This window comes from Epinephelus moara, chromosome 2 (assembly GCF_006386435.1).
Source record: "Epinephelus moara isolate mb chromosome 2, YSFRI_EMoa_1.0, whole genome shotgun sequence".
Lineage (NCBI taxonomy): Eukaryota > Metazoa > Chordata > Actinopteri > Perciformes > Serranidae > Epinephelus > Epinephelus moara.
The window spans coordinates 36,208,531-36,216,108 of NC_065507.1; positions in this window are offsets into that span (position 1 = coordinate 36,208,531).

Sequence of the window (7,578 nt, forward strand, 5' to 3'; positions counted from 1 at the left end):
GTCCGCCGGTCAGCCAAACTTCGGCTTACACCGGCTGCGCTCCCCCTGCGCTGACAGTAGACCTGGTTTCAGCTGGCGAGCTTTTAGCGCACCTTCAGCGAAGCCTTTTGGCACGAAACTGTCACTGCGCCAAGCTGGATCTGTCAACACCTCCCCCCGCTGCGCCGCCACACCCATCTCAGCGCACCTCGGTGTGCCAAACTACCAAACTGAGCGCGCCTCGGGTTGCGCTGCTCGAAACTAGCTCTGCGCGGGGTTCGCCACCCTGTGCTGCGCCGGGAAACTAGAGCCCTCAGAGTCAGCAGCCATCACCACCAGCAGCGTATGGACTCCATGGGGGGATTTATCCTGCTGCCACTCAGATGTCCCTCAATCACGACATATCTCCCTCTGGTGTCCAAGTGCCGAAGACTTCTGTTAAATCTTAATCAGCATAAATCATCTGTTAATTTGTACACTCATATTCTGTGTTAAATATTATCTTTACTTCACTCTCCTGACATTGGACAACATCATGAAGACCCTGGAGAGACTCATCTTGGAGCAGCTCCAGCCCATGGTCAAGCCACTTGTGGACCCCCTCCAGTTCGCCTATCAGCCCCGACTTGGAGTTGAGAACGCCATCACCTACCTGCTAACCGTGTCTACACCCATTTGGATAAGCCGGCGAGCACTGTGAGGGTCATGTTTTTTGACTTCTCTAGTGCGTTCAATACCATACGTCCAGCTCTACTGGGTGACAAGCTGACAGCAATGCAGGTGGATGCCCCCCTGGTGTCCTGGATTGTAGACTACTTGACTGGCAGACCACAGTATGTGCGCTTGCAACGCTGTGTGTCAGACAGAGTGGTCAGCAATACCAGGGCCCCGCAAGGGACTGTCCTCTCCCCTTCCTCTTCACCCTCTACACCACGGACTTCAGCTATTGCACTGAGACCTGGCATCTTCAGAAGTTTTCTGATGACTCTGCTATAGTTGGATGTATCACCAAGGGTGATGAGGATGAGTACAGGGCTGTTGTGGATAACTTTGTCACATGGTGTGAGCAGAACCATCTGCAGCTCAACATGGCAAAAAAAATATTCAGAATATTCTGATTCTGATCAACATATACATTGCCCAGTAATCATCATTGCATACCTGACAAAAATATCAAAGAAAATTAATATTTTAGTTGAAGAGTTTGTAGAGGTTTTTTTTATATAGATTGTGTAGCTTATGTAGAAAAAGCATATCATTTTGTTTTAGATAGCTACTGACTAGTTTAAAAAAATAAACAAATAAAGTAAGCCCTTGTTGAGGACAAATATCAAATGGCACCATTTTTAGATTAGGAACATTCTTTTTTTTAATCATTCCTCTTTGAAGACAGGTATATATACAAGGTGGTAATCTGAATCACTTGCTAGGGCCCGGCCCCTCCCCCACATGGGCCCCAGTGCAAGTGTACTGCCTGCACTGTCTGTATTTACACCCTTGGTAACATGTCTCCTTCCACAGTCGCTTCCTTTCCTTTTGTCTTTGCACCACCCAGGGGAGATGTGGAGGAGGAGGCAGGGAAGAGTTGGAGGAGAGAATGGAGGAGATGAAGCTGCCAAATAGGAAATCCTTGCTTCCATAGCATTAGTCTCAAACGACATCAGTTACTTATGACATGCAGCACAGCTGTATCACCTGTCAAACTGGCTGGTATGAATGCACACAGAACCCCTTATTTACAAAGAACCCTTAAAACCTTACCTTAGATAGAGCTACTCCAGAAGCCTCCTCTCTCCTCTCCTTGTCTCCCTAAGGTGCATTTAAAGGACTGGAAGATCTTTCCAGATGGCAGAAGGATATACAGGTCACAGAGGGAGAGAGGGTATTCGAGGGAGCACAAGTTAGCACAATGAAAAGGACCCCTGATGTTCCTTTAGAGTCTAGAGTGGCGATCCCAGACTCTGCGGGGCTACATTTATATTTCTACATTTGTATATTATTAAATTTCAGAACTTTAGGTGTGAAGATGCCTTCTATTATAGAAAGGTTCAAGGACACCATTATATTTTGATACCAGTCTGCACTCTGCCTGTGATCTTTGCAGATTCCAGCTTTCCAGCTCTGATTGCCTGATGACTTTTTGGAGCTTGAAATGAACAAAATTATCAGGACATCAAAGGTGAAAGCTGGTGGGAGAAAGAATTACAATATAACACACACACATGCACACACACACACACACACACACACACACATAATGATAGATGTCTGGCTGATTGATGTTATCGAGACCCAGATGACCATCCATGACCTCAGCAGTGTTTGTGTGTGTGTGTGTGTGTGTTTGAGGGAGTCAGAGGTGTTTCTATTCAGGCTACCTGATTTAAATGCGGTGGATAAAATATTGGAACACCTCTAACAGCAACCAGCCCCGATTCACTCCCAGCTCGTCAAATAATGCCGCTTTGTTAGAGATCTTGGCATGAGATACAGACGCACAAAGGCACCCTTCGCAGTGGTATAAAATGCTGCCGCAGGCAGTTTATAACACCGCCAGGAACTACTTTAGTATAACTATCAGGACAGTCCTAACAGGGCAAGTGAAAGTGGAATAGGATGGGTCAAAGAAACTCTGTACTTTCACCCAGGAGCCCACGCGCTTTTCTTGCCTAAACTTAAGGGAATAAGAACAAAGTGTTTTACAGACGTAACTGTATTTTGAAAAGACACAATGCATGCAACAAGCTTAAATTGACATGCCACCCTAAACATCCAAAACTGGTGCAGGAGAGTACCAACATGTCATACTTAGACATGCAGATCCACTGACAAAGCTGCAGTTGGGATGAGAATGTGTTGGAATAACACCATAGCCTAAAATATAACCATAAAGTTAAATAAACATGTCTCCATAAATGATATAAAATGCAACCCAATCACCAGGATAATTGTTGGTATTGTATGTTCCCTTTGTAGTGGATATATGCTGGTTAGTGTGTGCTTAGGTTTAGGCACAAAAACCACTTAGTTATGCTTAGTAAAAGGTCATGACTTGTGGTTTAAAATACTCAGCTTTGGAGGCACTATTCCTGCTGGAAACACAGCTATGGGTCACCAAAAAATATTCACGTTTGGGGGCAGGATCACTGAAATAACCTGCTCAATTGCAACCAGTTTTGTTGTTTGTTGGTCTCAAACTGTGATCTACTGCTTGGCAGGTGTCTCACCTAGATGACACACCATCCACCTTTCCCTCCACCTTCTGATGACAAAATCAGCTCTTGTATTATATCCATTTAGAAACACTGACATATGATGCACAAATGTAACATAGGTTTCATTTGCAGAAATGTATAATGCCAGCAATTTCTTCTGGCGAATGGACTGTAAAGTGATAACCTTATTAATGAAAGTAGGATTCATTGCAGAGCAGTTATATGACACTACTTAGCCTTAGCCCTGGGCCCCTGACTCACTGACAACTGACAAAATTGAGTGTGTAGAGAGAGATTACTAAAAAGGAGACAAAGTTGGTGGAAATCAAAAAGAGTTACATCTGGAGGAGATGGATGAAGATAAAAAAAAATTTAAAAAACAAGACAAAGTGAAGACAGACAGAGAAGAAGAGAAAGACTTGACTGAGAAGGAGAGAGGTGTAATAAAAAGAAAGAGAGGCAGAAAAAGGCAAGAAATATAGATTGTGATTGCAGTGATTTATGAGGGAGAACTCAGGAGCGACAAATTTTTTTTTCAGTGGGCCCATTCAGCCGAAGCCCAGAAACCCAATTATGTCTGAAAAGCCTTTAATGTCTCCTGTTACACCGCAGGCGTTGCTGTCATTCAACTCATTTCTCCAGCACATTGTGAATATCAGCTGCGGCTCTGCAACACCCAGCGACTATCAATGTCCTTACAAGGCAGAAATGTTCTGCAACCCTTCTGTTCTCCAGACTTTGAGGGCCCAGAGTTTGATGAATGAGCGGTGATTATACAGTTATTCTAAATGTGGAGCTATACACGAATAGACAAAAGAATGACGGTCAGCTATTTGTCAGACAGAGCTGATAAGCATATGGCTGTCTGAACAGCTGAACAGGGTCAGGACCCACTAACACAAATAGCCTGATGATGTAAAATGATTTATGAGATGCAAAAAGTTTCTAATGTAGTCTGTTAAAATATTTACATTTGCAGCTCCTGAAGTGCAAAATAGGAAGGTTTTATGTGTGGGCCTTAAAGGAACAGTCCACCTCAAAATCTGTCTCATTGCAACTGTGATAGGTGGCTCATATCAAGTGCCAACCTCCAGACAGAAAAATAGGGGCCCACGCTGAAGTGCCAAAAAGGTGGTTCCTCTAAACCACTTGAGGCTGGCACTAAAAGCAAGTCAATCCCCATAGACCCCTTAGAGACTTTGGTCTCTATAGTTAACTTACCCCCCCCCCAAACTATATTGGGGGGGGGGGGGTTTAAACAACTCACTGAAGACATTTCATCCCTCATCCAAGAAGCTTCTTCAGTTCTAACTGACTGGTGGAGACTCACAGGCTACACCCTACAGAGTCGCTGAGGTCACATGTGAGTCATTGACCCACCTGGCCACCATGCGTGTCATTAGGGTTAGATGAGACCAGGTGTGAATGGGTGTGAAGTCGTTTGGGGAGGGAGCCCAAGACTGCATCATAGGTGGGTGATAAGTGGTTAAAGTTACGCATGATTAACAGCGTGGCCACTTTTAGCTACAGGTGAGAACCATTTGTTGATGAGTCACGACCAACGCAATAGCACTGTCTAGGTAACGTAACCATGGCATACGCCAAGATTCACAGGGAATAGGCATAGCCATAGCTGTCACCATTTCAGTGTGCTTTCAGTTCATGACACTTAATTGTAACATTTTGGCCACCCTAAAAAATCTTTTTCAGTGTTGGTTGTACTAAAAGACCCAAGGAGATGGATGTTCAGTTTTTCTGTTTAGTAGGGGAGAGTCACCTTAAAAGTAACCCATAACATTTGTGACACACATTTTGTCTTGTTACATAAATGTCATCATGATGTCATCATGTATGTAGCCAGTGCAGTAGTAAACGTCCCTGAGAAATATCAATGGGACTGGTTCACTATGCAGGGAACAGCAGCTGGGAGACCGTTTTTTACATAAACTAAGTAAAAATAAAGACCAAGGGGTGTTCTCCAAATGTAAATTTATGTTTGTATATTGTGGAGCTAAACTCCACAAGGTTGTCTGCACATATTCAGTGTTGTCAGTATCATCAGTCAGTGCCCAATTACACTCAGACCCCCCCCCTTCCGAACTGCATGCACTCTGTGTTCAGTGAGTTGTCAGTCAATGATGCTGTACATCAGATTAGGGTACAGTGTATTTACTAACTTCCAACAATCGCTAACTATGTGGGTGTAATCGATGTATTTGCCAATGAAGGATAGGAATGCACCAGCTGCAGCATCCTTGGTCACTTAATTGAATTATTGTTGACTTGCCATGAAAACTATCTGTTTAATGCTGTTTTTTAACCGTGTTACAACTGTAACTCACGCTGTTACGAAAAAAATGTTTTCACTTAAGTGGACTAGGCCTATATGTCATTTTCATCAGGGGTGTAAAGTGAAACTGTATCTTACAGTAACCAACCAAACACTTACCTAATATATAGCCACTCATAACCCACTCAATAAATAAAGCACAATTCAAGATTGTAGTTTATTTCAATTCAATATCAACTTACTGTTGTAGTTTTAACAATTAGAACTACATGCTCACCAGAACTGGAGTGTAACCAAATACATAAACCCCATATATATATAAATATATATATATATATATATGTATGTATATGATTACGGCATGCAGGAAATGAAGTACTTGATGACGCTCAAAAAAGAGCCCCAGAACCTGTCTTTAATATATGTTTTCTCAAATGTCAAATGTAATACATATATGACCTATATTTGTGTGACTGATTGTGGCAGGCCGGTCTGGGCCAAAATGCCATGGCCAAATTTCTGTCCCACTCCACCCCTGACTATAATTGTGTGCACACAGTAAGGAATTATTACTGACATTTTTATGTGTACTTATGTTTAGTTTTGCATCAAAATAAAGTGATTAAGATAATCTTGGCTTGTTAAGAACCTGTCTGATGATCTGATTGCTTGTGCTTCTCGCTCCATTGGTCTTTGATATTGTTGCATCCACAGATCTGGTGAGTATAATCATATTCTCAACAAATAATTAAAATGATTACAAAGGCAATTAAAATTAGACCCATCAATGTAATTATCCTATTACCGACTAAGTGTGGGTGCAGTTTCATAATTTTTATGTCAAGTATTTTGTAGTATTGTTGAAAATAAAGCCACTGTTTTCATAGATTGTGTTGAAATTGAGTTTGTTGCCCTGAGATGGAGGCTGAAATTCAAAACAGGTTTTTTCACACGAAATCATGTAGTGAAGTTTGACCCAGAACAACTTTAGCTCCTTGGTTTCTCTAAATAATCCTTGCAGCATCGCTGAGGTCTTTTGTGTCCAAACAATTTGCATTTAGACATTTTTAAGTAATTAAAAAAAAAAAAAAGAAATTAATAATTATTGTAAACAAAGGAAAGGTCATAGCTGACTCAACATCTCTAATATTACAGCATCTGTTACAAGCACTATTGACCTGCTTGTGGTTTGTGGGCTGAAATAATATGAACCATTAACTTTGACAGGAGCAAACCAGAGTCTGTGTGGTTTCTCTCAGTTCACAGAAAATCAAAGACTAACCACAAATAATAAAAACTCAGATTTTAGTCATCCATCTGCCAATTTCTTCTCGTGGTTTTCAGAGACAGAAAGCAGATACAAGCAGACCACACAGCAGAGCACATCAATCCACGGGTCGAGGTGACACTCCTTTTAAAATGAATTATCCATGTTTGCAAATGCACTGTGGCTTTTCTTGTTTCATCATTTACCCTTGCAATACAGTATTTACACATATGTATTGGCACCATCATGGAGTTCAGTACTCAGTTGTAAGAATACATCAGCCCAGTCGCCAGAAGAAAGTGTTGGCATTGTATGTTTCTGAAAGCCACAAGTATGTTACAGCTGTGCATTTCATATGTGTCATATCAGCGTTTCTAAAGTAAACTAAAGTCACAAACAATGAAAACTGTTGTTTTTCATCAATCTGGCACTACATTTTCAGCAGGGATTGTGTTGGGGGTGGGGCGTAAGCTACCACATGATTTGGTTTCTATCCCATAATAAGTACTACAGGGCCAGAATCACAGATATCGATATTGATACCAATACGATACATTGTATTAGTATAAGTGGCGATGTATTTTCATGTAGGGGAAAACATGTCATAATTTATGATGTGAATAATCAGTCTGCTTAAGTAACAGCTAATGATGACCAATTACAGTTTGAAAATGTAACATTAATCAATGCTGATGATCTGATCTGACTAAGTACAGTATTAGTTTTACGAGGCTACTATATACCTGGATATTCCTTGTTTCTCTGAACGGACTCTGCCAATGAACTCTTTTCTTTTCAATTGCAGTTTCAAGTTCTCTTTCTAATGT